This window comes from Sinohyriopsis cumingii, chromosome 13 (assembly GCF_028554795.1).
Source record: "Sinohyriopsis cumingii isolate HCF-2022 chromosome 13, ASM2855479v2, whole genome shotgun sequence".
NCBI classification, from domain to species: Eukaryota; Metazoa; Mollusca; class Bivalvia; order Unionida; family Unionidae; genus Sinohyriopsis; species Sinohyriopsis cumingii.
This window is the reverse complement of record NC_142973.1, coordinates 1484457-1510348: the sequence shown is the minus strand read 5'-3', so window position 1 is coordinate 1510348 and position 25892 is coordinate 1484457. Positions and strand designations below refer to the sequence as shown.

The 25892-nt window shown below is 37.4% G+C and overlaps 1 long non-coding RNA gene across 5 annotated transcripts in view; it reads right to left on the bottom strand.

Annotated features, from left to right (window-relative positions):
• Positions 1-13221: 13221 nt before the first annotated feature.
• The window catches only part of LOC149784838 (uncharacterized), a 115589-nt gene continuing 102918 nt past the window's right edge, over positions 13222-25892 (bottom strand). For 2 of the 5 annotated variants that reach the window (XR_016425316.1, XR_016425319.1), the window contains one exon: positions 13222-13528. This is a non-coding gene — a long non-coding RNA (uncharacterized LOC149784838). Of the gene's footprint in view, positions 13529-15321; positions 15460-16951; positions 17001-17358; positions 18126-25892 lie in introns of those variants that run through there. The other 3 variants (XR_016425320.1, XR_016425318.1, XR_016425317.1) reach the window with 3 other exon arrangements.

Here is a 25892-nt window from a genome sequence, read left to right as displayed (position 1 = left end):
GGAAACCTGACACGGCAGGTGCAGGCACGTTTAGCGACACAGCCCTGACAGAAGATGACAATCCTCACAATGTGGGGTTTAACACACGTAGAACTAAAATTCTGCAAGGACGTAGTTTAGAACTGATGGATCGTTTGCATTTGGACATGTGGTTACAAGAAAAGTATTTACTGAACGGAGTTGATATTCGCCTGAGACTGAATCGTAGCACTGCCGCTTTCCATTTGATGGCCCATGCCAACGAATACAAAACTGTTATCCAAGAAGCCAGACTTTACATACGCCGTGTGGAAGTGTTACCTAAAGTGGGAAACGACATCAGTCAGACGTTGAGCAGAACGAACGCCAAGTATCCCATACGACGTGTGGAAGTGAAAACGTTCACCATTCCTGTTGGACAGCGATCCATGATCGAAGATCATCTGTTCCAAGGACAGTTACCCAAGCGTTTGATCGTTGGTATCGTCAGGAATTCAGCTTTCAATGGACTTCACAACGAAAATCCTTTTGAGTTTCGACACTCTAGCGTGTCCAAAATCGAAGTCAGTCGAGACGGCAAGACCTTGTGTACACGACCCTTTGAGCCTAACTTTGCCCAGAACAATTACTTGAGATCGTACTTGTCCCTGTACGAAGCCACCGGACAGTTAGGAACCAATGCCAGTCACGGTATTACGTACGAAGATTATGCAGGAGGCTACGCTTTGTGGGCTTTCGATTTCACTCCAGACAAAGGCAGCGACGAGGGACATTTCCACCCTATAAAATCTGGCCAGATTCGTGTGGAACTTCAGTTTGCAAATCGAGACCCTGCTGATCCAACGTTGAACGTCATCCTGTATGCAGAATTCGATAATACCATAGAAATCAACAGTTTGAGAGAAGTCATTCTAGATTATTAGAAAGCCATGGAAGACTGTTATCCCTCTTTACCTAGTGGAGAAACTTTGGAGATGAAATGTGAGGAGACTGTGGAAGGAGAAGAATCTCAAGACAAAGACGAAGAAGTTTTGATGAAGTCGAGATGGCCAGAACAAGAAGCCCATTTAGTCTCCTGTTTTGCCAAACACTTGGTCGACAAAATGACGGAATTGATCAAGAAAAATTGTTATGGATGTCAAAACGATCATCCCAGTCAAATTCAACACGATAAATGCCTGATGTTGAGTCAAGAAGAAAAATTGGACGAGTATCTGGACGAAGCTTGGAGTCTCATCTCAAACAAAGACGTGTTGCACCAGTGGTATAAAGACTTGCGTGAACATTCTTGTCCAGCATTAACCACTCAAGAGATTCATCGTATCGAAACTCTCCTGAATCAAAGTGAGGAAACAGAACGAATAACCGTTTATTCGTCAGACATTTTCAAGCAAAAAGTCAGGATCGAATTGACAACTTATTATTACCTGTGAAGAAAAAACACAAAACAATGGATACCTGGGAACTTTATTACCTTTTGAACCACAGTTCGTATACGTCTTCTTGGAATCCCGTCGTCTGTGCTAAAGATGAACTCCCTCATCGCAAACCTAAAGACCATCAAGCTTACGTGATCAACACGGACGAGAGTCATCTCCCAGGAACCCACTGGGTAGCCGTCTACTTTCCTCAAGAAGGCTGTGTGGAATATTTCGATTCGTACGGATTGCCCCCTTTGGAAGACGATATCATCGACTTTATGAGAAGAAATGCTCAAACCACCCGATTCAATAACGTGAAATTACAAGGCACAGATTCCTTGGTGTGTGGACAATACTGTGTGTATTTTCTGCATCATCGCAGCCTGGGCTATTCCTTAGAACATTTAGTGACTCATTTCGATCCTCGTTCTTCTGCTAGAAACGATGTGAAAGTAGATCGATGGTTTTGTGACCATTATGCTTATCTTTTGTCTCAAGCTAGGAAACGTAGTGTCCATCAATGGCCTAATGATTTCCAACAGTGGAAATCACAATTTTATTCACAACGTTGTCAGCCTTGTTTAAAGTAGATTGTATTTGAAGAAAAAAATGTTTGTGATTTGAAAAAAATTGTTTGATGTTATCATGTTGAATTATTGTTAAAAATGTTGTTGTTTAGTGTTAAGTGATTTTTGAATAAAAAATGTTGTGTTTAGAAAAAAATGCCTTTGTCTTTTGTTTAGCTATAAGAATGTTGGATTGATGCTCTTTCATTTCTTACTATCCCTCTCATGAACGTTGCGGCTCGAAAACCGTGTGGGGGATGTTTTCCTTCACGTCCGCGCTTTAACTTTAAGAACCGGGTTGTTCCCAGTCTAGCCATCCATTGTCGACTCATCCTCCTAAGAAGATGTGCTCCAAACTAGCTAAGCTCAACGAAGCCTACGTGAATCTGCATAGGGTCAGACACAGTCTGATACCGAAACCAGAAGAAATAGAGAATGTGAGAATGTTAAAAATCACTGAAGACCTGATAGAAGAGCTCTTCAGAGAAGAAATGAACAGGGAGAAAGAAGAATGGACAGAGAAGTACAGACTTCAGAGACAGCAGCAACAGCAGCAACAACAGCAACAGCAGCAACCTGAAGCTGACAGAGGCTTTGTCGATTGTCGTATCGACACCAAAGAATTCTTCTTCTCTTTCCGAAGAAGCAGACCTATCGCCAGAAAGTCTATCCTCAGAGGACATTGCATTCTTAGAAACTAAAAAAGAATGCCATAGCAAAACAAAAAAACAGCCCTTTTCAGGGCTACCCAATACTCTAGAAAAGAAATAACCATCAATTTGCCAATGTGTGTAGGTAGAGTAGTGTGAAAATAAACACTAACTCTTTCTTAAAAAATGTGAGGGTATGAGTTGGTGTGTTTGTGTTTGTAAGTGATAAAATAGGTTGGTGTGGATAGTAGATTAAAATGATGTTTGGTTTTTTGGGCTGTTTGAGGTGTATATTTGGGGTTAGATTGGATTGCCTTGCGTATGTGGATAGTCTATTGAAGTGATGGGTAGCATAAAAAAGTGAGCGAGTGTTTCTTTTAGGTCCGCGCGTTGTTGTTTTTTGGTCATGATCTAGGTAAGATGAATTTTATGTTATTAGGGGATGTTTTCCTTCGCGTCCGCGCTTTCAGTATAAATTGAAACTCGTTCGGCAGTCCAGCTACCCTTGTTGATTGATCAACACAGCCAGAAGAATGACTAGCAGAATAGTGAAACTGTTAGAACTCCAGATGCTGCTGGAATATGCCAGGCGGATAGTAAACGAACTATCAGCGGAGGCTATAGTAGAAGAAGCAAGAATAAAGAAGGAAGAAGAGGAGAGAAGACAGAGGGAAGAGGAGGAAAAGAAAAGAGAAGAGATGATGTCGTTTAATATTCCTGAAACAGAGGATTGGGGTGCTGAAGCGAATCATCCTCCCTCTGCGCTCCCCAGAAGAAAGGTGAAAGAAGACTGGGGAAGAAGATGCGTGTGCGGCGCCAGGCCAGGAAGGTGCAACCATTAGATAGGTGCATCTGGAGTTTAAAAAAAACAGCCCTTTTCAGGGCTACCCAATAGTCTAGAAAAGAAATAACAATCCATTTGCCAATGTGTGTAGGTAGAGTAGTGTGATTATAAAAACTAACTCTTTTTCAAAAAATGTGAGGGTATGTGTTTGTGTGATTGTGAGTTTGTGTTTGTGTTTGTAAGAGCTCAGGTATGATTGTGTGAATAGTAGATTATGGGTTTATTTATTGTTTCTTAGAGTATGTGGAGAGTATAGTTTGGGTTTGATTATATGAAATGAGAAAAGTGGGAATGTTTTCCTTCACGTCCGCACGTTGTTAGGTCATGATCTAGGTAAGATCAATTTTATGTTTTTAGGGGGATGTTTTCCATCACGTCCGCGCTTTTTGTATAAGAACCCACAGTATTAGTGGTTCAAACCATTCTGCAAAGAATAAAAAAAGAAGATGGAGGTGACAAAATTATTTAACGATTTGAGACATAGCTATTTTTGGATCATGGACGGAACTTATGTAGTAGAAAGATTGAATAAGGAAGGAAGATTTGAAGGTAGCCTGAACAATGTGAAGAATCTTGGAGTAGCAAAAGATCAAATAGGGGGAATGACTGAGGAAGAAGTAGAAAGAATCAGAGGATTCATTGACCCACCTTACGTGAGAGTAGGTACTTTAAAGGAAGCCTTGGATCATATCACAGAAGTCAGGAGCTTCCTAGAAAATATCTTTATTTGGACTGACTGGTGGTACGTAAAGTGGGGTTGTAACCAGTTAATAAAAGCAGAAGAACTAATTAGAGAGGTAATGAAAGTAGAAGTGATGAAGATAAAAGAAAAATGGAGCAAAGAGAGAAAGGAAGAAGAGATTAAGAAGAAGAAATTAGAGTTTGAAAGATTGAATAACAACTGGATGAAGATCCAACAGAAATTTAGAGAGATGGGCCATCCTGACTGGATAACAGAGGAGGAAAAGAAGAAGAAGAAAGGAATAATGGAAAAAGTGAGGACTTGGTGGAAGAAGTGGAGGAGTTAGAAGAAGAAGAAGAAGAAAAACCCAAAGGCCCTTTTCAGGGCCAGCCATATTTCTCGAAAAGAGATAGTCTTTGAATTGCCTACCCTTTTTTTAAAAAAATTTTTTAAAAAAAAATCCCATGTTAAATTCCCCTTGTCCGTAGAGTGACCCACGATTTATTGCCACGTTAAATTCCCCTTGTCCGTAGAGTGACCCACGATTTATTGCCACGTTAAATTCCCCTTGTCCGTAGAGTGACCCACGATTTTTCGCCATGTTAAATTTCCATTGTCCGTAGAGTGACCCAAGGGTGTTTTTAATGCTAATTCCCATTGTCCGTAGGGTGACCCCATTCACTACTAGCGTTTATAATGCAGACACATAAAATCTATTATTTTACATTGATGCCGTCATAAACTTCAAATATGAAATTTATGTTAGCATTCATACAAACATACAAACAGACTGACATCTAGACGACTAAAATTGTACAAACTTTGAACATCCATGGCATGTTTGTATCCATGACTGTATGATGCTCTGAAGCTTGATTATGTAGTTTTCTTTTTCCACGTATTTTACCAATTTGGAAGAAACTGCTGATTGGTGTAATATTTGAGGTCAGTATGTGGAATCCTCCATTCAGCAATGGGTGACTGCAGAACAAATTTGGCTGCTTTATTTGTCCTTTATTTGTCCTTGATTTGACCTCAATTCCAATGTGACTGTACAAAATACATTTGTCAGACTGTATACTAAAAGTTTCGAAAATCTATTGAAATATAGCAATATATATATATATATATATATATATATATATATATATATATATATATATATATATATATATATATATATATATATATATATATATATATATATATATATATATATAATGTTTTTTGTGTAAAGAAGAGAAACGACTAGACATTGCAAGGTTTTACAAAATTAAAATCCTATTCAGAATTAAAAAAGTCAGTCTTAATCATCAACAAGTTAATCTTATCCAAAACTGTTTAAATTGATAATCATATTATGTATATTTTATTTAATTTATATTTGATTTAATTTAATTATTTGTTTGTAAGTTTTAATTTAGTTTATTTCATTACTTGCTATTGCATTGTAACTTTATTTTCTGGAATATAGTTCAGTTCTGACTGATGTTTATTATTTTTGTCGTAAACAACTTGATAGAGACATTGCATCTAATGCTGACCTAGTTCCTGACCTTGATTCAGAACCAGTAAGAAAGAGTTGAAGTAAACAGTTTTTTAATATTTTAAAAAAAAATTCTTTATCAGAGTAAGATTCATTAAGTGAAATCGAGCCATACATGGAGTAGTACGTGACAAATAACGTGTATCATTTAGGTTTTTCCAGTGTTTTCACCCACATCCGGGCATCTGTTTTGCGACGTAGCTGGATTTGTTATTGATGTTTTGAGAAAGAATAGTCATTAGTGCCCTAACACTTGAGAAATTAGAGTTTTCTGTTGTGACCAGTTTTTGGGCTAATTATTTTGTTTTCTTCAATTTATTTGGATTTCATGTATGTTTTCCCGGAAATACTTGTGCTCAAAATTAATTCTTGGTCAAAGAGAGTTATGAAAATTTACACAGAATTCAAACACTGGAATATTATTTTCTGTGATTCAACAAAGAAATGTTGACACATCAGTACGACGCTGACCAAAGCTTACGTCATCACCTTTCATTTTGGATTTCATTGAGATTCGAACTCAGTTTTATTAAGACTTTTATTACAAAGGCTTCCTTTTTTAAATTCTTTCATTCATCTTGGATTATTGGTGGATTTAATTCGTAGAATCGTAAGTTCTTTTTACTCATTTTTACCTTGTTTTTCTAGGGAAATTAATTATTTGTTAAATTTGAAAAAGCTTGTTGTCTTCAATTTGTGCTTGTTACATTTTGTAAGAGCCTAAACACGTAACAATCACTATACCAATTTACAAACGAATTTTCTTTTTATTCATTGCTAAATTCTTTTGATATTCTTCTAATTCATAGTGGCTATCTCAAGTTAAGGTAGGAAATTAGCTTTCGTCTGCGTTTTATCCTTGCGTAAACAATTTACTTAGTTTATTATTTCTTGAGGGTAAAATTTAGGGACCATGGCATTTGTTGAATCCGCTCTCAAATATAGAAATAAATTATTTGAATCAGTGATCAAATATTTACAATATTTAAAACTAAATTTATTCAGTCTTGTTTAAGGTCAAATTGATTGTTTGTTTGACAAATAATATTAACCCTTGTTCGGTCCTGAAGAACAGATATGGGAAAATCAGATAAATTTCGATGACATTTATATCAGTGACGCTATTATGTAACGAGGCCAGGTCCAGACTGGTAGCATACGGTGCAGGTACAATTTTGAATAATTTATTTACCTTAGTTTGCAAAATCGATAGATTCTTGTACTCTCATCAAGGGCGGTATCTTTACAAATTTCCTATTACATATTCTTTTACAGAACATACTAGCATATAAGACATTTCAGTCATATATGACTGATATAAATTTAGAACTCAACAAATCAAGTTATAGAAATTCCTGTGCAATATAATGCTCCAATGTTTAAAAAAATGTTTAAGATACACAAATAAATGGGAAACATTTGCGAAATTGGAAGACAGCCCCACCCCCCATGCTACTGTCACTAGAAGCATAAAAGTGTGACTGGTCCAGTAGTTATAATACGTCTTGAACATAAGACTATAACAAGGACAAAAGATTTCAAACTAAACTTTGAGTATATTTTTTATTTACTATCTGAACATAAGACTATAATAAGGAGAGAAGATTTCAAACTAAAATCCGATTGTATATTTATTTACTATCAGCAAAATTTTAATTGCCAACATTTCTAAATATAATATTTTCTGTTCTTACTTGGAGAATTTAAATATGGTTTCTTTGGCTTATTGTCGTGATTCTGATTCGGTTTAGCTTTATTCAACCAGTTTAGTGACATCCAGGACCAATGCTTGAAGTCTGCTTTTACATTTGAAGTTTTATGAATTGAAGATAAGAACTAGAAGAGTCGGATATCTACCTCTTAGCTTGAACCAACACATTATTTACTTTATCGAAACTTCACTTGTCTAAGCCCGAAACACTTCAGAGCTGATTCGTATCAACCCCTATACAAAAGAGCACGTGCAGAAATGTATACACAGAAAGTTTTCAACATTTACTTAAAGGTTATAAACCAATTCGCGATTTACCATAAGCGAAACGATGCAATTCCATCAAAACGATTAGAAACTCGATCTGTCCTCCTCTATTTACATCAATCTTATTGAAGGTGTACATCCTTTGCAGTAACAAAATGATGATTAATCAAAACGATTTGAAACTTGATCTGTTATCCTCTATTTACAGTAGGCTCATTGAATGTGTTAACCTTTGCAGTAATCAAAATGATGATTTTCTTTTCTCCTCTCTTTACATTAATCATATTGAATGTGTACATCCTTTGCAGTAACAAAATGATGTTTAATCAAAATGATTAGAAACTTAATCTGTTATCCTCTCTTTACATTAATTTTATTGAATGTGTACGACCTTTGCAGTAATCAAAATGATGTTTAGTCAAAATGATTAGAAACTTGATCTTTTCTCCTCTATTTACGTTAATCTTATTGAATATGTACATCCTTTGCAGTAACATAATGATGTTTAATCAAAATGATTAGAAACTTGATATGTTATCCTCTCTTTACATTAATCCTATTGAATGTGTACATCCTTTGCAGTAACAAAATGATGTTTAATTAAAACGATTAGAAACTTGATATGTTATCCTTTATTTCCAGTAGGCTTATTGAATGTGTCAACCTTTGCAGTAACAAAATAATATTTAATCAAAATGATTAGAAACTTAATCTGTTATCCTCTCTTTACATTAATTTTATTGAATGTGTACGACCTTTGCAGTAACAAAATGATGTTTAATCAAAATGATTAGAAACTTAATCTGTTATCCTCTCTTTACATTAATCCTATTGAATGTGTACATCCTTTGCAGTAACAAAATGATGTTTAATTAAAACGATTAGAAACTTGATATGTTATCCTTTATTTCCAGTAGGCTTATTGAATGTGTCAACCTTTGCAGTAACAAAATAATATTTAATCAAAATGATTAGAAACTTGATCTGTCCTCCTCTCTTTACATTAATCACATTGAAGGTGTACATCCTTTGCCGTAACAAAATGATGATTAATCAAAACGATTAGAAACTCGATCTGTTATCATCTATTTACATTAGGCTTATTGAATGTGTACATCCCTTGCTATAACAAAATGATGTTTAATCAAATCGATTAGAAACTTGATCCTTCTTCTTATTTATATAGTGACAGCGTTTCGTACATCCGTCGCTCGTCTTGCGACAGTTCCATTTATGTGTCCGCATTATAACAAACAAGCTGTTTAAAGACGTTTTATCTGCATTATATGCATATTATCTTGATGTGTAGCTTCGTGTAAAATAGTTATTACCAGTTATCGCTTTTACCTAACATTTCCAAATTAGCTATGAAAATCAGACATGCGCACTTAATGAAAAGGATTACTACCAACTGAAAAACGGTCCTCTTATGCAGAACTTTGTAATTTAATCCGAATGTGCAGTTCTTGCCTCAATATCAGCCGCAGGCATGTTGGTTTATACCTTAACCGATTTTGTAAACGCTTAAAGTAAGATAATCCTCTTATACGTGTAAACGTTGCAGTCTTACTTAACATCACAGTGGTCATGTAAACAATGTAATGTCCACTTGTGAGGTGAGTAATCTCGACTTTACAGCTACGCTTTTTAAGGGTCAATTCAAAAAATGAATCTGAATGCTTTGGATTTCGTCCTTAGTGAAGCTTTAGAGAGTAACAACTGTGCATTGTTTGTTCTTCTGGCAGTTTATTCAATATTATTTTAACCTATGAACAATGACCATAATTTAGTATAGGTATTACTATCAGTCCGAATTAATTACAGTATACAGAGTTTTTACTATACTCGTTGAAAAGTCATATCGCCAAATACTTGGTATAATAACAAAAGTGGGAAAATAAAACTTAATAAAAAATTGTAATAAACTTTCTTTGACTCACTTGGAATATCAAGTCAATATTGCAAGTTTGTATGATTGTAACTTCAATATCGATCACAATGTAATAGATCCTCAATATCAATTACAGTGTAATAGATCCTCAATATCATCACAATGTAATAGATCCTCAATATCGATCACAATGTAATAGATCCTCAATATCGATCACAAGGTAATAGATCCTCAATATCGATCACAATATAATAGATCCTCAATATCGATCACAATGTAATAGAGCCTCAATATCGATCACAATGTAATAGACACCATATTCAAAAGAAAGAGCCTTTTGGTCCTGAACAATGTAATAACTTGAAGTAATAACTGATTTAGACATTATTTCATTATGTAAACCTTTGTTGAATGTCTACATGAATATGTATTAATTGATCCAGCCGATAATTATTAATTATTGCACTTTTCACAGCTGCATGTTAGCTGTGTGTCGCTCAACGTAAACGGTAACTGTATGCACGGCATCTGATATTTGGAAGCCTTCGGTAGATATGCTCCTGAGTCTCAATTCTCAATTCTTATTAATGCTTATCTATGCCATGATGTTTGTGTGGGGATTTTTTTTTTTTTTTGGTCATGCATTTGTACCATGTTATTTTCCCAACTAAGTTCAATGCATTATTTCATCTTGTGAACTTTACTGATTATTTTTCACTTTTCGACTGCATTGGAAACACAGTATGTTATGAAGCAATATAATGTTGATCTTCGATGTTGAGTACTGACAAAAATAACCATGTTCATGATATGGACGCGGGCTGGGGTTTATCCAGGCCTGTACTGCTGGGGTTCCGCTCCGACTTTTCCGGCTATCAGTAGAACTGAAATTACTTTAATTCTGATGACACTTTTCCGCTGAACATGGATTATAATGCCCAAGACCTTTTCCTTATGTTATATGCAAAAATGCTGAGATATCTAGTTGTAATTGCCTTATTATTTTTCATTTCTGCTGTATTATATGTTACGCTCTCTTAGAATTGCTCAAACAAAATGAATGCTTTATCCGAAACATACCGAAACCTGTAAATCCTATAATTTAAACGTGTGTATCTTTTACGTGTTTAGGCTAATTCAAACAGTAACAAGAAAAGAGTGAAGCTGAAGACAACAAGCTTTGTAAAATTTAACAAATAATTTATTTCTCTAGAGAAACAAGGTAAAAATGAGAAAAAGAACTTACAGTTCTACGAATCAATTCCAAAAATAATCCAAGAATTAAAAAATAGAAGTCCCAGTAACAGAAGGTCCTAATTAAACTGACTTCGAATGCTGAAGAATTCCAAACTAGAAGGTGATGATGTATGATGTGGTCAGCGTCGTACAGATGTGTCTACAGTTCTTTGTTGAATCACAGAAAATAATATTCCAGTGTTTGAATTCTGTGTAAATTTCGATAACTGTCTTTGCCCAAGAATTAATTAACAACAAAAGCATTTCCAGGGAGAAAGAATCTCTTGTAATCCAAATAATTTGAAGAAAACAAAATAATTAGCCCCAAAAGCTGATCAGAAAATAAAATACTTAACTTCTCAAGTGCTAAGGCACTGATGACTATTCTTTCTCAAAACATCAATAATAAATCTAGCTACTGCGCAAAACAGATGCCCGTATGTGGGTCACTCCTCTGGAAAAACCTAATTGATACATGTTATTTGTAACGTACTCCAAGTATGGCATCGATTGCATTTTATAAATCGTACTCTGAGAAATAATAAAAAAAGTAGTTTACTTCAACTCTTACTGGTTCTGAATCAAGGCCAGGAACTAGATCAGCATTAGATACAAAGTTTCTATTATTAGTTGTTTACGAAAAACAGTCAGGTCAAACAGAACTGAATTACTGAACAGTGCCAAATCCAGTAAATAAAGCTAACAAACAAACAATTGAATTAAATCAAACATAAATTAAATCCAATAAATGTAACAGTATCCTAGAGAAATAATTTATCTAACTTAAGCAGTTAATGCAATACTTAGAAGCTGATATGTTATAACCGAGTTTTATGGCTTTGTATCCTTGCAAAATGTAACTAATGAAGGTCAATGACATCAACGATTTATCAGCCATGTTTCTTCTCAGAGCACGCATTTGCAAGAAAACATCACAATCATTCAGCTTAATATTAAAAATATATTGGCAAAATTTAGTTATTACAGACCAAAAAAAATTGCAAATTTATCAAGTAATTTGGACAGAATAAACGAATATGTAGATGAAGCCATACCCATTAACATATTTAATATTTGTACGTGATTAAGCAACGATCAACTCAGAAACAAAAGATTATACATACGCGAAATACTATCATTCACCATGACGTTACTTATTACTGAACCTAATCACTTTCATCGGATCGTGATTTTCTGATTTGATCTTGCCACAACAATAACAATTGTGTTCGACACCACTGCTTGTGTTTGCTAAACTAGCCCAAGCAGCAGCAAAAGTCATGTTTCGAAATGCATGGAAGGTAACTTTTGAACTTTTTAAAGCCAATACATAATTCATTCGATCACATGAACAAGATAGCAAAATTTTATCAGACGACCGATGTAAGATTGGTTAGTTCAACAACCATTCACTCGAATAATCGTCGCTTTAAACATTGTTAATCTACTAACTTGAGTCATGCTTCTATTTCAATCACAGACGTGAAGGATGTGCTTACGTCTTTACTTAGTAGTATATGGCCAGGCCTTAATTTGATGAATTAAAACCACCCAGGGAGAGAGCACGTGAACTGGCTTATCCGCTCTCCAATTTAAAAAGAAATTTTGACGTGTCTATCCTGACAGTTGGAAAATTGTCGATAGCCATAGAGGTGACCCAACAGAAAAAGAAACTAGTTTGTTGGTTGAAGATTAGACTTGTTATTTTAATCCTATCAAGACACAAAAACTACTGCGGTCTCAGGAATGAGAAAAATACGTCAGCGTCTTCTGTTATTTATGGATTATTCTCAGTAAAATAACGTCAAATAAACACATGGGCTTAGTATTTGTGTGGTAGTTATATAATCGAGGAGACTTTAAATAAATATAAAAATAATATTAACTTATGTTGGACGTTCGAACTTCAAGAGTTTTCTAACAAGTTTCCTTGAAAAGTTGAACTATAAACAAACTTCTAGAGGAAAAAAGCTGAAAAACACACGAAGTTCGATGACGTAAACATTGGTTAAAACTATTTTACAAAATGATGCACAGTTCGGTGTCTGATTTTTCCATTGATTTAGTTCTTTGAAGAAACCAATCTTGTGAAATGTTTGATACGTGTAACAATGAGTCAGTACCTAATGGTAAGAAACTTTATAAAGGAAAGAAACTTTATAAAGAATCCTTCTACCATTAGCTGTTGTAATCAACTCCCAAGTGTTTATTGTACTTAATTCGGACCTGAGTGTTGGACTCATCAGTCCAATAAAAAAATTGAGTACGATCCTTACTGCAACGGCGGAGACATCAAATGTCGAACAGTAATTTCTTTGATTGCTCACTACACTAAACGATTTTCTTTACAAGTCAACCGAAACGTGTCTTGTAAAGGTGTTGGTGTTGGCAAACGCCGTGCGACAAGAAATTGAAAATAAAAACACTGTTTATATTTAACAAAAGTTTTCATTCTTTGCAAACTGCATTTTAAGTTTTACCATTAGCATTTATCCTTTTATTGAAATTCTAACATGGTGTAAATCATTTTTGCAAAGATTGTAAAATAAAGTGGTGTCAATCGAGTCAAAATAATTGCCATATTGGTCACGAGTCCAGGACTATAATCAAGGTGCCAACGTAAAGGCACGAACTGTAGTAACTGGATGATCAGCGCACTCGACTCTCAACCGAAAAGGTGCGGGTTCAAATCCTAACATCTGATAAGCTCCGGTGGTTATCATGGTTCGTCCTTGCTGCATAATGACAATGAAACATCACATCATATTAAGATCTTTCAAGAGAAGAGGAAGTTCGTTATAATAATAATTCATATGCACTTTAACTCCATTAAGCTTTCATGAAGTTGAGTTGAATACCGTCTGTACTCGCGGATAAGACTTGTCAAACTGCAAACAACAAAGATCCAGATCTGCTGTAACATAATGCGCCTGCAGATCATGGTTTATGTTATTTGTTCTACTGGTTAATCCTAACCAACTGCACAGACCCAGATCTACCGACGCTTTATGCGACGACAGATCTGGATCTATGCAGTTTGCAGTTGGACTCATGTTATAAGTGAGTACATAACCGAATGTATTCAAACTATTTTGTGTTGAAAGAGGGCCCTTAGTTCCCGTACAATAATCTCAACTGTGTTGGTGCAAAGCTTTCATCATTCGATATGTGTTGTGTACATAATTTATATTGAGTCATACAATGCGACAATAAATTTGTCATCAGGCTAGCTGGTGCATAAAATTCAATGCCATGAGATAACATTGCGAATAGACGATGCGTGAGCAACATAATTTAGTCTTTCCCAACCAAAAGAAATCTGTATTTGGTTATGCCATTGTAAATATATACAGTTCAGTACCTTACTTGTTTCGGTCTATGGCTCACGGTCAGTTTCTTTTCATCTCGCCTTATGCTTTTAGGTGCATTACAACTAATTACGGTAGAATACACGTGTTGGTGCCATATTACAACTAAGAGGCCATTGTCCTTTTGAAATTAGATATTTGTTCGTTTAGTACTCAACACTAAAATAGATTTCTTTTGTTACTATGCAATGAAAGAGCAAACCAAATATACGATACAACAGAAATATAATTATAAATAAATAATCTGATATCAAAATATGCAACAATCGATACAGTTTAGACAAGACAAGATTAACATGGCAAATAAACAGCAATGAATATAGATTAGACAAGTGTAACATGGCAAATAAGCAACAATGGATCCAGTTTGGACAAGGGTAACATGGCAAATAAGCAACAATGGATCCAGTTTGGACAAGGGTAACATGGCAAATAAGCAACAATGGATCCAGTTTGGACAAGGGTAACATGGCAAATAAGCAACAATGGATCCAGTTTGGACAAGGGTAACATGGCAAATAATCAACAATGGATACAATCTGGACAAGGGTAACATGGCAAATAAGCAGCAATGAATACAGATTAGACAAGTGTAACATGGCAAATAAGCAACAATGGATCCAGTTTGGACAAGGGTAACATGGCAAATAAGCAACAATGGATCCAGTTTGGACAAGGGTAACATGGCAAATAATCAACAATGGATCCAATCTGGACAAGGGTAACATGGCAAATAAGCAGCAATGAATACAGATTAGACAAGTGTAACATGGCAAATAAGCAACAATGGATCCAGTTTGGACAAGGGTAACATGGCAAATAAGCAACAATGGATCCAGTTTGGACAAGGGTAACATGGCAAATAAGCAACAATGGATCCAGTTTGAACAAGGGTAACATGGCAAATAAGCAACAATGGATCCAGTCTGGACAAGGGTAACATGGCAAATAAGCAACATTTCGTTAAAGCATACAAAGGCAGTCAGTCACAAACCTGTTGAAGTGTGTGTGCGATTTTGATTTTTAACGTAGCTTTAACAATTGTTCAGTCATATCGCTACGATGTCTGCAGTGTGGCAGTTTATAATGATGGGCATGTACTATCATTTCCCACCCAGTCACATTATCCTGACAACAAGCCGACCAGTCCTAACACTAACCTCTTAATGCTGAGACCTAGCAAGGCAGCTGTAAGAACCATTTTTTTTAAAGCCTTTGTTATGACTTGGCCGGGGCTTGAACCCGCGATCTCCCACATCCGAGGCGGACACTCTAACCACTAGGCCACTGGAGCGTACCTGTTGAAGTAATCTGAACTCTAAAAATTTCAGTTTAATTTATTTACCTATCTTCTGAACACAATACTGACGTAACGCCAGGCGAACACGCATAACAAATATAATGGATGAGATAGAAAAAATTATAGACAAAACAATATAAAAGAGAAGTAAAAAATAATATCATGCAACCCGCCTTTAACTTGCATTAACTGCTAATAGCATGAATCTGGTTTTCGCGTTACGCCTCGGCTGATCAGAGTCGATGGTATTCTTTTAAAGTCCGATGTAGAACAATTAGAATAGACACTGACAAGCTGGAAGATGTTGCCACGGAAGATCTTGGTCCAGCTGGTTGCAGGGGGTCGTGTGTTGCATGTGAGCAGGCAAAGTGTTGTTTTTCCCCATCTGAATCAGCTGTGAGATGAAGCGCATACTTACTATAATGTGTATGCGACAACTAGCTTGGCATGGTCTGAGTGGCAGCTAGTGCAAATATACAAGGAAGAGGATGATGTGTTCACTTCGTCTTTGTAGGTAGTCCTTACCAAAATCACTATTTGCACATCGATCTCCTTGATATTCGTTTACTTAATGTCTTCCTCATAAAGTAAAAATTCAGTTTGTACAGACAGAACTGTGTCCAAAGATACGCTTTAGTGACCGCTGAGGACAGGGACAAACTATTGTTTGGTTAAAAAACTGATGACCTCTAACCGCAGAAGGTAAGTGATTGTTACATCCAGTACGTTTATATAGGAATTTTACCCGGGGAAAATTAGCATGACTGTTGTGAACAGGTGACCACTGAGTAAAGGTGACAGTTAGGACAGGTTGAAAAGTTCATACTAGCAAAATTAATAAGGAAAAAAGAAGCGAACTATGTATGACGACACCGTCGCGCTTCAAAGTGACGTCATCTTTATAGTTTATTGCAATCTCTGCCGTGTACAACCTTACAACATGGATAACCACGTGTTCATCACTGCAAGTAAAGAATTGCTGACTTTCTCCTCCTACGCATTTAGCAAGCTCATCCCATTCTGCAATAAAGCCCTTATTAAACAAAAGATCAAAGCAATTGCTACCAAAATTGCGCCGGTTGCAATTGTGAGAGCGTACGGTTTTCTCCAAGTGGCATTTTAGCACCGAAGTTAGAGCGTTATAACATTAGTGTTATTCGGTTCAAAGGAGTCAGTCTTCCAGACAGATTGAAATAATAGTAATCATACTAGTTAAAAAATATTTTGAGAGAAAAATGAAAAAATATGCAGCAGTCCCAGGGCCTCCAATCCAACCGTCAAAATAAAGCTTAAATAGTCGGTCCCTAGCCTACCGTGAAGAGTGCGATTCACAATCGGACGCTAGGCCAAATTGAACAATGAAAAGCATTTTGATACATTTATGAAATTACTGTCCGCTCAGTCGTAACAAGTTCTCCAGCAGGTTTATGTATGTATGTATGTATGTATGTATGTATGTATGTATGTATGTATGTAGGGTTTAACTGTACCTCAACATAATAGTGGCTATATGGTGCAACTAAGAGGAAACTTCGAAAACTGTAAAATAAATTCACAAAAGTTTAAGATAAACCCACGAATAACAAGATAAAATATAAAACCTAAAGAAGTTAAAATTCTGTAAAACGAATATCAAATAAACGATAATCGTAAACCGATGTTAAAATTCTGTAAAATATATATAAATAACAGATAAACGTAAAGATGTTAAAATTCTCTAAAATGTATAAAAATAACAGATAAACGTAAAATTATTAAAAATTGTGTAAAATGTATCTAAAATAAAATATAAACGTAAAGATGTTAAAATTCGGTAAAATGTATCTAAAATAAAAGATAAAGGTAACAAACACATATATGATCCTTAAAATATATGGTCAAAATCTGTTACACAAACCAGTCACCCCAAAAATTCACGAATCTGTTATATAAACCGCAGTCACTTGTCAAAACACTTCTATGTCAGCGTGGAAATTGATCAACTCGGCAAAAACGTTTTCTGCTCTGCGGTGACACTGGCGTGATGAGCACTATATTCTGTGTTCACGCTTCAGGTGGTGTGAATAAGTCGGGCAAGAAACGCGGGAGCCGATGTAATTGCTGAACTCTATGAAAACTAGTGACGTGAACACGTTGAGTTTTGTTTTTAAAAAATTGTTAAAAAATTCGTGTATATGCAATAGTTGCAGCTGTACAGGCCCTGTCCTAGGGCAAGGCGAACCAGGCAACCGCCTTGGGTCCCTCGCTTTCAAGAAATCAACTCCGCAATTTAATATTTTTGCTTGGGGCCCCGCTTATCGCTTTTGCTGGCTTGAGCCCCGCACATCCTAGTAGAATTTTGGAGGCGTTACTCCGATCATTGGCGGAAAGGCCTGGTCGTGTTCCGAGTAAGGTATGCCCTTGAGCAGACACCTATATTTAATTATCCTGACGAGTAAAGCGTCAGTATGTTACAAGAGCAAAACTACTTACATGCAACTAACATGAAACTTTTTGCACTAAAGTGTTTCTGATAAAAAATGTGAAACGTCTTCCAACAGCCACTTAGTAATGTAATATTTTCACTACCAACATTGCCAACAACTTTGCTTTATACCATATACGATTTAAAAAAAACGAAAAAACAAAAAACGAGCAATACCAAATAAACAAACTCTGACTGTAGCTGGGATCCCCTCCGTCAAAAACATAGGTACTCATACCACGCTCTTTGATATGATATAGTATGTTTTTATTTACATATTTAAAATTTTTGTTTTACATAGTACTGTCGATTTCGTTTAATTTTGGTATGAAAATACGTAACATATTGAAACATCGAGGCTAAATAACCAGACCAGCGATATACATTAGCTTGAAACATCGACGCTAAATAGCCAGACCCGCGATATACATGAGCTTGTGCTGACCATCATGTGGGAATATAGAAATACGGCGGTCATTGTCTGTTGTTTACAGCTAATGATTAGTCAAATGTCAACTCAAAAAACCTACTCCGTCTGGAAGGTCAGCAATTAGTGGTATTACAACTTAGCTTAAATATGTATATATTTTAAAACTACATGGACGTCCGCACATAAGGGTGGAACGGAGGGGGGCACTTCTATCGCTCACTCCACCCCACCCCCTGACTTCGCCTCTGAACGTGTTTTTGCCTGTTATACATAACACGTTTCTAAACTATTTATGCATGCAATCAGGGGCGTACCTGAAGCGTTTGGCACCCGGGGCTGATCCTTCCTTTGGCACCCCCAAAAACTAATTTAAAAATGTAAACACACAGAAAAATATATTATGTTTGCAAGTATATTTTTAAACAGTACAGTGATGTCGTAAACAAACTGGAAATAATTTTTACTTTGGTGAATTTTCATTTGGTTTGAAAACTTGTATTAGTATTTAAACTCTCCCGATTGCACACACCCCCTTCTGACTGTCACCCGGGGTGGACACTCCCCCCCCCCCTTTAGTATGCCACTGGATTCAGTCTTAGTATTTAAGGAGAAGTAGTAGTCTGAGTCATGATATTAAGAAATCGAGTGTATTCGGTGTGCAACTGCATAGCGACGAAACATGGCTGCAACCAAACCTGGATTTAACCTAACTAGTAGCCCAACAAGAAATTTCCTTTATTAAAAAGGAGTTGGTCGTGCATCCAAAACGAACGGACTATAATTTGCTAGTATGGATACTGAAAGGTAAATAATTACAAAATTGTACTTATAAAGCAAACTCATATTCTACCCTTTAAAGAAAACTGCTTTTTAAATTCACAAGGTGTGCATATTATTCTTACGTTTGTTTACAACTGAATATTTCAAGCTGATCCATATGTTGGCTAACTTCATTGCTTAATATTGGTGGACACACATACACGTAGATAATGAAGAAAATGCACACCCAAAATGTATTGTCTACTGTGCACATCAACTGGCTGTCCAGTCATCGTGTCAATACACGGGCTTCTGTTTCGAAGGTGTGTTGTCATGTGACTGTGTAGCGATTATTGTGTTTTCAAAGTCATGCGGTTGCTTGGAATACGTTTTTACTTGTTCGTGCAATCTCAGTGATTTTCTGTTCAATGAAAGTGTTAAAATCTATTCACTTCGTAGCTGCGTGATGTTATGGCTGCATCCTCGAAACTCATTGCTGTCGGAAGTCCCACACTAATCCAAAGTGGCCATTAGCAGGTGACAGAAAAATAAGGAAACAGTTTGCTAAAATTATCAGTTGAAGAGGACATTTCCGATAAAAAGAAAGATATGGCGTGGCCTTGACCTTCGTCTGAGTATACTAAATATGTGTTACTGTCAACACAAGAGTTTAAAATGTAAATTGTCAATTACATCGCTGGGTCAAGAAGCCAAAACGGCATGGTAAAACCTGTATTGAGAAGAGAAATATTCGTCACCTTAACGAATTACAATTAAATGGCCGATTTGAGATCATCGAACTATCTAACCGACCATCGAGAACATTTAGTAAGACCCGTTAAATGCCTGCAAATAGCTTATATTTTTTTGGTGGGTAGGGGGGTATTTGGGGTTTATATAGTAAATGTGGCTGCTTTGTGACATAGTACAACAACATACATGTATGGCAGCGTTAAGCATCAAGTGGCTACATTCGCAACTACGCAAAGGAGATATCACGATGGAAGAACAACGAGCAGAGATCAGAGTGGTAGGCAGGCGTAAAGCTGTATCTAAACCAATACGAAATTCAACGATTTGAGCCCTAGAACGAAAACCGCAGGATAGAACTGTCAAAGATTTAAATCTACGTCTTATTATAGCCGTGATAAAAGACCCCTTATGGGCGTTAACACATTTGCCCCTCGACTTACGTCTCTACAGAAGAAGAATCTGGCTCGTCTTAAAGGTTAGCGAGACGATAACCTCCTAGTTGGAAAAGGTCGCCACCCAAGGCTTAGAAAGCACATATTCCAAAGAATCAAATCAGCGGAAGGAAGAAACTATATCCTATGTTACTAATCGCTCTGTTTCCATCATGGATCTGAATGAGATCAAGATGAATTAGAATGCATTCAGCCCGATCACATCAAACAACTTGAAATGTATATGGGGGAGGAGGGAATCTAACTGTAAGTTTCTTCGCGTGGAGGGCCTCCGTGATCACATAGTCCAATACCAACCCTTTCTAGAAACATCAACATCCGACCCCAAAACGATATCCTCAAAAATCATTGTTAATGTATGTTAAAGATGAGGATAACCGCTGCATCGAGTGGGCATTACTTTCTGCCCTTAACTCAGTCCATGTGCATGATGACCGCACGGGGTCTTCTAAACTGCCTCAATATGTTCAACTTGGAGGGTACCAAGTTTCCAGACAAAACTTGGTACCGTGTCAAAAGTTTGCTCTGTCAGAGCATTTGGCTGGCAACGGAGAACATTGTTCCCATACATATTTAAATAGCAAAACGCTGGCATGAGGATGACCTTCTCCTTATCACTGAAGGAAGTAACAACTACTACGCATGAATTATGTTGTTGTTGTTGTTGTAGGGTTTAACGCCATTTTTCAGCACACGATAGGCTATACATGGCGGCCAGTATTAATGATGGAGGAAGAACCCGGGAAAACCCCAGAAAGAACCACCGACCCACGAGAAGCTACTGGCAAGCTTTTTCACATACCCACATTGGCCGAATCAGAGACTCGAATCCACGCAGGCAGAGGTGAGATGGCAGTGATCCGTAACGGAGAGCGCTTTAGACCACTCGGCACGTATGAATTAAAGGTCTTGCACACACGTTATATATTAATAACAAAAATGAGAATTGAAAGAACGTCTGTTGACAGTGCTGACACCCAAGATGACCTGATTGAGACACACAAGGTTGATTGTACTGGCACTGACTCCAAGCCATAGCGCTTTGTCTTTCCTGAACCTGAATAAAGATTTTAAGCTTTAAGACCCATCGTTGATGAACTCCTGTACCCTTCTGTATTGAATGTTGAATCCAGGTAGCTATGGATAACTGATGTCTTTTGTAAGACCACATTAACCACGGAGAACGTACAGAAGCGTAAGCGGGAAGATCCTGTCAGACACGATGGCGAAGCGTCAAGCTTCGACGATTGATCGCTGACCCCGAGTTTGAGAGCCGAGAAATATTTCATTAAAACTTAGCGGCCCTTTACAGTAAAAATGCAAAGCTAACTTTGTATAGGCGCCTTTATCTTGGTAGATTATTCCGGGTCTCTCAAAACTCAAAATGTACGACTTTATTACACAGAGCTAACTGACGGCTAAGGTGTTTAGGCACAACTCCTCTATGTAGATATCCCATTATTCACTAAGACCACCGATGCGTATGCGGATATGAAATAAACCGCTCACGTTTATGTTACCAGCGACGTTCCTAAGGATCACCCCTCCGTAGTGTTATTAATAAGAGGTTGCAGGAAGGTTAAGGATGAATGTAACGGCGCTCCCATTTCAGAGTTTGTAAGCCATCGTCTCAAGGTGTTCTCTATTAAATTGCAAGTCAATAGGAGATTATAAAGGCACAATTGTCGCCAGATCCGTATTTAAAATGACCCTCAAGATAAGTTCTAGGTAGAGAAACTCCTCGGAAAGAAAGAGTATGCCAGCACGACTATTCGGATCGTGCATAACATTATCAGGAACCGAGTCAACGGTAAGTTAAAGACCAACAGGGACATTATGTCATCCGCAGCCAACCTATGAAGAGGAAATGTTGAAGTGATCTTTCCCACATGGTAATTAAGGCATCTAGTCCTCATAGTAAATCACTTCTTATGGTTTCTAGTACAGTCGCGACCCACATGATTATATCTAAACGATATTATGGGTAACTTCTATGGCAAAGAATAATATTTCAAACACCCGTTCAATTAGATCCACATTGTAGAGTTGAGCACCAGTCTGGCCTTCCGATTTAACTGTGTCTAAGCATAGACACTGTCCCGTGTAACGGTTACATAGATAAAAGGTAAGATGTGAAGGATGTTTGTCCAACTGTCTTAACTCCTCCACACACCGATCTATCTTTACCCGTCCAACATCTTTTTCCCGGATTTTCTACTCCAAACGCACAGGTCTGAGAGTAGGATTGAAGTCGCGCTTGATCTCCTGCCTGGTTTCAAAGGCAGTAACAGATGATAAAACCTGTATAGTCTCCCCGACCTATCTGACATATGGTGGATAGGTCTCGTAGATCCATGGTCCTGCTGGTGGCAACAATGTCCTTCGCCTTCTCATCTGACACCTGCCTAGTTTGTGTACATATTGATACGTATGTTCAATTGAATAAAGGTAAAACCTGACAATGCTAAACATTAATAAACGCTTTCAAGGAACACTAAGCGTGCCTGACGATACTAAGTCAGTCTGATGACATCAGGTAAATTCCGATGACATGACCATTAATGATACACTTGAGAGACATGGAAGAAGAAGAAGAGGATGAGAGTAGAGTCTTGTGCTGTAGTGTGCCTTAGATGAAACAACCGGTTTTGTATCAATTCCAGGCGGCTTCATAACATATGGAATTTCAATGCAATGAGATTTAATGACATGCATGGCCACAGCCAACGGTCCGTTCAGAAATCCTCCAGCCACTTGTAGCTGTTGTCACGCTAGTGCCGAGGTTTCCCCCGTCATCGATTTCTATCCCCGCCTTTCTGGAGGAAGAAATACGAGCGCATCTGCAGTGGCAGTCAAGGGTGATGTATAAGCCGTTAAGGATATAATGTGTGATATAGCGGTGACGCAAGAGGTTTGGGCAGAAACGGTAGAGAAGAATGCAGAGGAGGTCAAAGAAAAGATCAAAAACTTGATAAAAGACGTTGAAGACGTGGCACTGGCGGAAGTTTAACAGACAAGCTTTCTTAGTTAGGTTGAGAGAATGGCTGTTCTCAGCAAGGTAGTATCAGCCTGATCCACTGTAGGCCTTCTTCTGTGGAGCGTTGAAAAGAAGCCTTTTCGTTCTGCCTTGGAAAGAACCGCCGTATCTCCCACGCCTGCTGATATGGAAATAGGTGAAACCGGCGCCTTTTGGCTCTCCCATGTTAAATGAAAAAAAAATCTTTCGCAATGAACAGGTGTTAGATCGGTTGGCAGGAAGGCGTATAGGCTCCTCTTAACCTTCTGGAATCGTCGCTGCCTGTTTTCTCGTTACCAGTGAGTGCGTTCTGTGGTTGGCCCTTTCCATATACGTTGCATATTCGGTGTTAGGCACCGTTGCCTCATCGACACCTCCAGCAGGGTTGGTCTTTACATTCTTGTCTTTTAAACGTGTGGTTATTTGGTGCATACTAGGTACCCAGACATCGACTACAGCATGTCCATGTCCTTCTTACATACAATCAGGCAAAAGTTATTGTACCAATCTTAGGCATGGCGATTGGGTGATGATATCAAATAATGATACATGTCTAATGTATCCCTTTCACAATACGCATTTCGGACGAGTTGCCGTTCCTGATAGGGAGTGCTAAAAAGTCAAAACGAGGCTATCACTGCTAGGTAAATGTTCTTGATATTGATTTGGAAGTGGAGATCGGCGTCGGATAGTCTGAATAATATCATGCCATTATGTATATGTATTTATAGTGCTGATAAACAAATATGAGCATTCAGAATAATAATAATAATAATAATAATAACAACAACAATAACAAAATAATAATAATAATAATAATAATAATAATAGAATTTTCCTTAGTCCCATTAGACAAGCATCAGTGTACAGATTCTAGTCTGTAAGTTTTAAACCCTGAAAATGTCTACATAAACCCATTTTCAGAATTCTGGATCTATATCAGTTATCTAAACAATTTTAATTTAAAATAATATTACACTATAGCTTCGATATTTGAATTAAAATAACATTATAGCAAGAAGCAATACACTGATGAACAGTAAAGGATGTCCATTTACGGTCCAAGTGGTGATGAGTGACTCTCCAAAACGAGGAAAGGTTGGAAGACTTGTCAGAGGGAGAAGAGTTTGTTCGTCTTGGGCGTGATCTTGTTAGTTAGCGAGCAATGATCTTTTTATGAGGCTCCAAATGCTCCTGATCCATAGATATACGCAGACTGTGACTCCCGTTCAAAGGGAATAATAAAGGTTTGTTTATAACTAAGAGGGGTAAAATAAGAAAGGGCAATGAAATGCCGTACACCATACAATACTCGATCCCTCGAATGGTGTGGGTAGTTATATGAAAAACTTAACCTCACACGCATAGCATCAAAGGCGAGACTTATTCCTACGGTCTCGTGTACTATCCAGGAGATCATGTTTCTCCGGAGAGCCATGACATCGTATCAGTGAGCTCTTCTCGGGGTGATAGAGTAAATATTGCTACGTTACACGATTCATGGGATGCACGTTGAGTAGGATCTTTCTATTTGTGATATTATTGGGCTTAATAAAACCCTTCAGACTGTACACGGAGCACATACGGTTACTCAAGTTAACATTGTCTCCCTTAAGGGGGACGAGGAAGTGCTTAAAGTTAGTACTGATCTAGCCCTAAATAAAAAGGAGAGAGAGAGAGAGAGCATCTGCAGGCTCAATTTTCGGTTAGGTCTGCAAAGCTTTAGTCACAGGAAGAGGGAATTTTAGATGTCAGATTAAAAGTAAGCTGGCTGCTATCACTGAGCCCATTGAACTGTTGTCACATAATAATGTACCCTTGGCTGAGAGATTACGAAACCTTTTTTGTGATCTTGGCGTTACCGTTTCCTCGTTTCTTTCGGTGATTGGGTTTATTATTTTCTACCATTGTAATTGCTATCACCATTGGCTAGGATGCTGCTCCTCCGTTTTCCTGTCCGCCGCCAGCTCCGCCACCACCTGGAAGAAATAAAGTTCGCTAGTGGGTTTGTAAAATAGTGCCGACAAGATTCACGATACCGTTTGGACAGAAAGGCTATAGCTCTGTCCAGGATTCATGATGTCATTTGGAAGAATAGGCTAAATCTCTGTCCAGGATTCATGATACCATTTGGAAGAAAAGGCTACAGCTCTGTCTAGGATTCATGATACCATATCTTGTTTCATTCTTCTTCAGAACATTGGGTAACGTTGCAGGCTGGCTGTCTGACTGGTAACCTGTTAGTGGGTAACGTTGCATGCTGGCTGTCTGACTGGAAACCTGTTAGTGGGTAACGTTGCAGGCTGGCTGTCTGACTGGAAACCTGTTAGTGGGTAACGTTGCAGGCTGGCTGGCTGTAAACCTGTTAGTGGGTAACGTTGCAGGTTGTCTGGCTGACTGAAAACCTGTTAGTGCTGGCGGTGGACATCGTTCTTGTCTTTTCACGGTTGTTTGCAAGGAGTTTTGCAAAGGCATTGACCTTATCTAGAGCTGTCGAAAACTATTTTTAAACAGGCTTATCGGCTAAGGATGTGGTAATTGTAGTTCGCGGGATCAC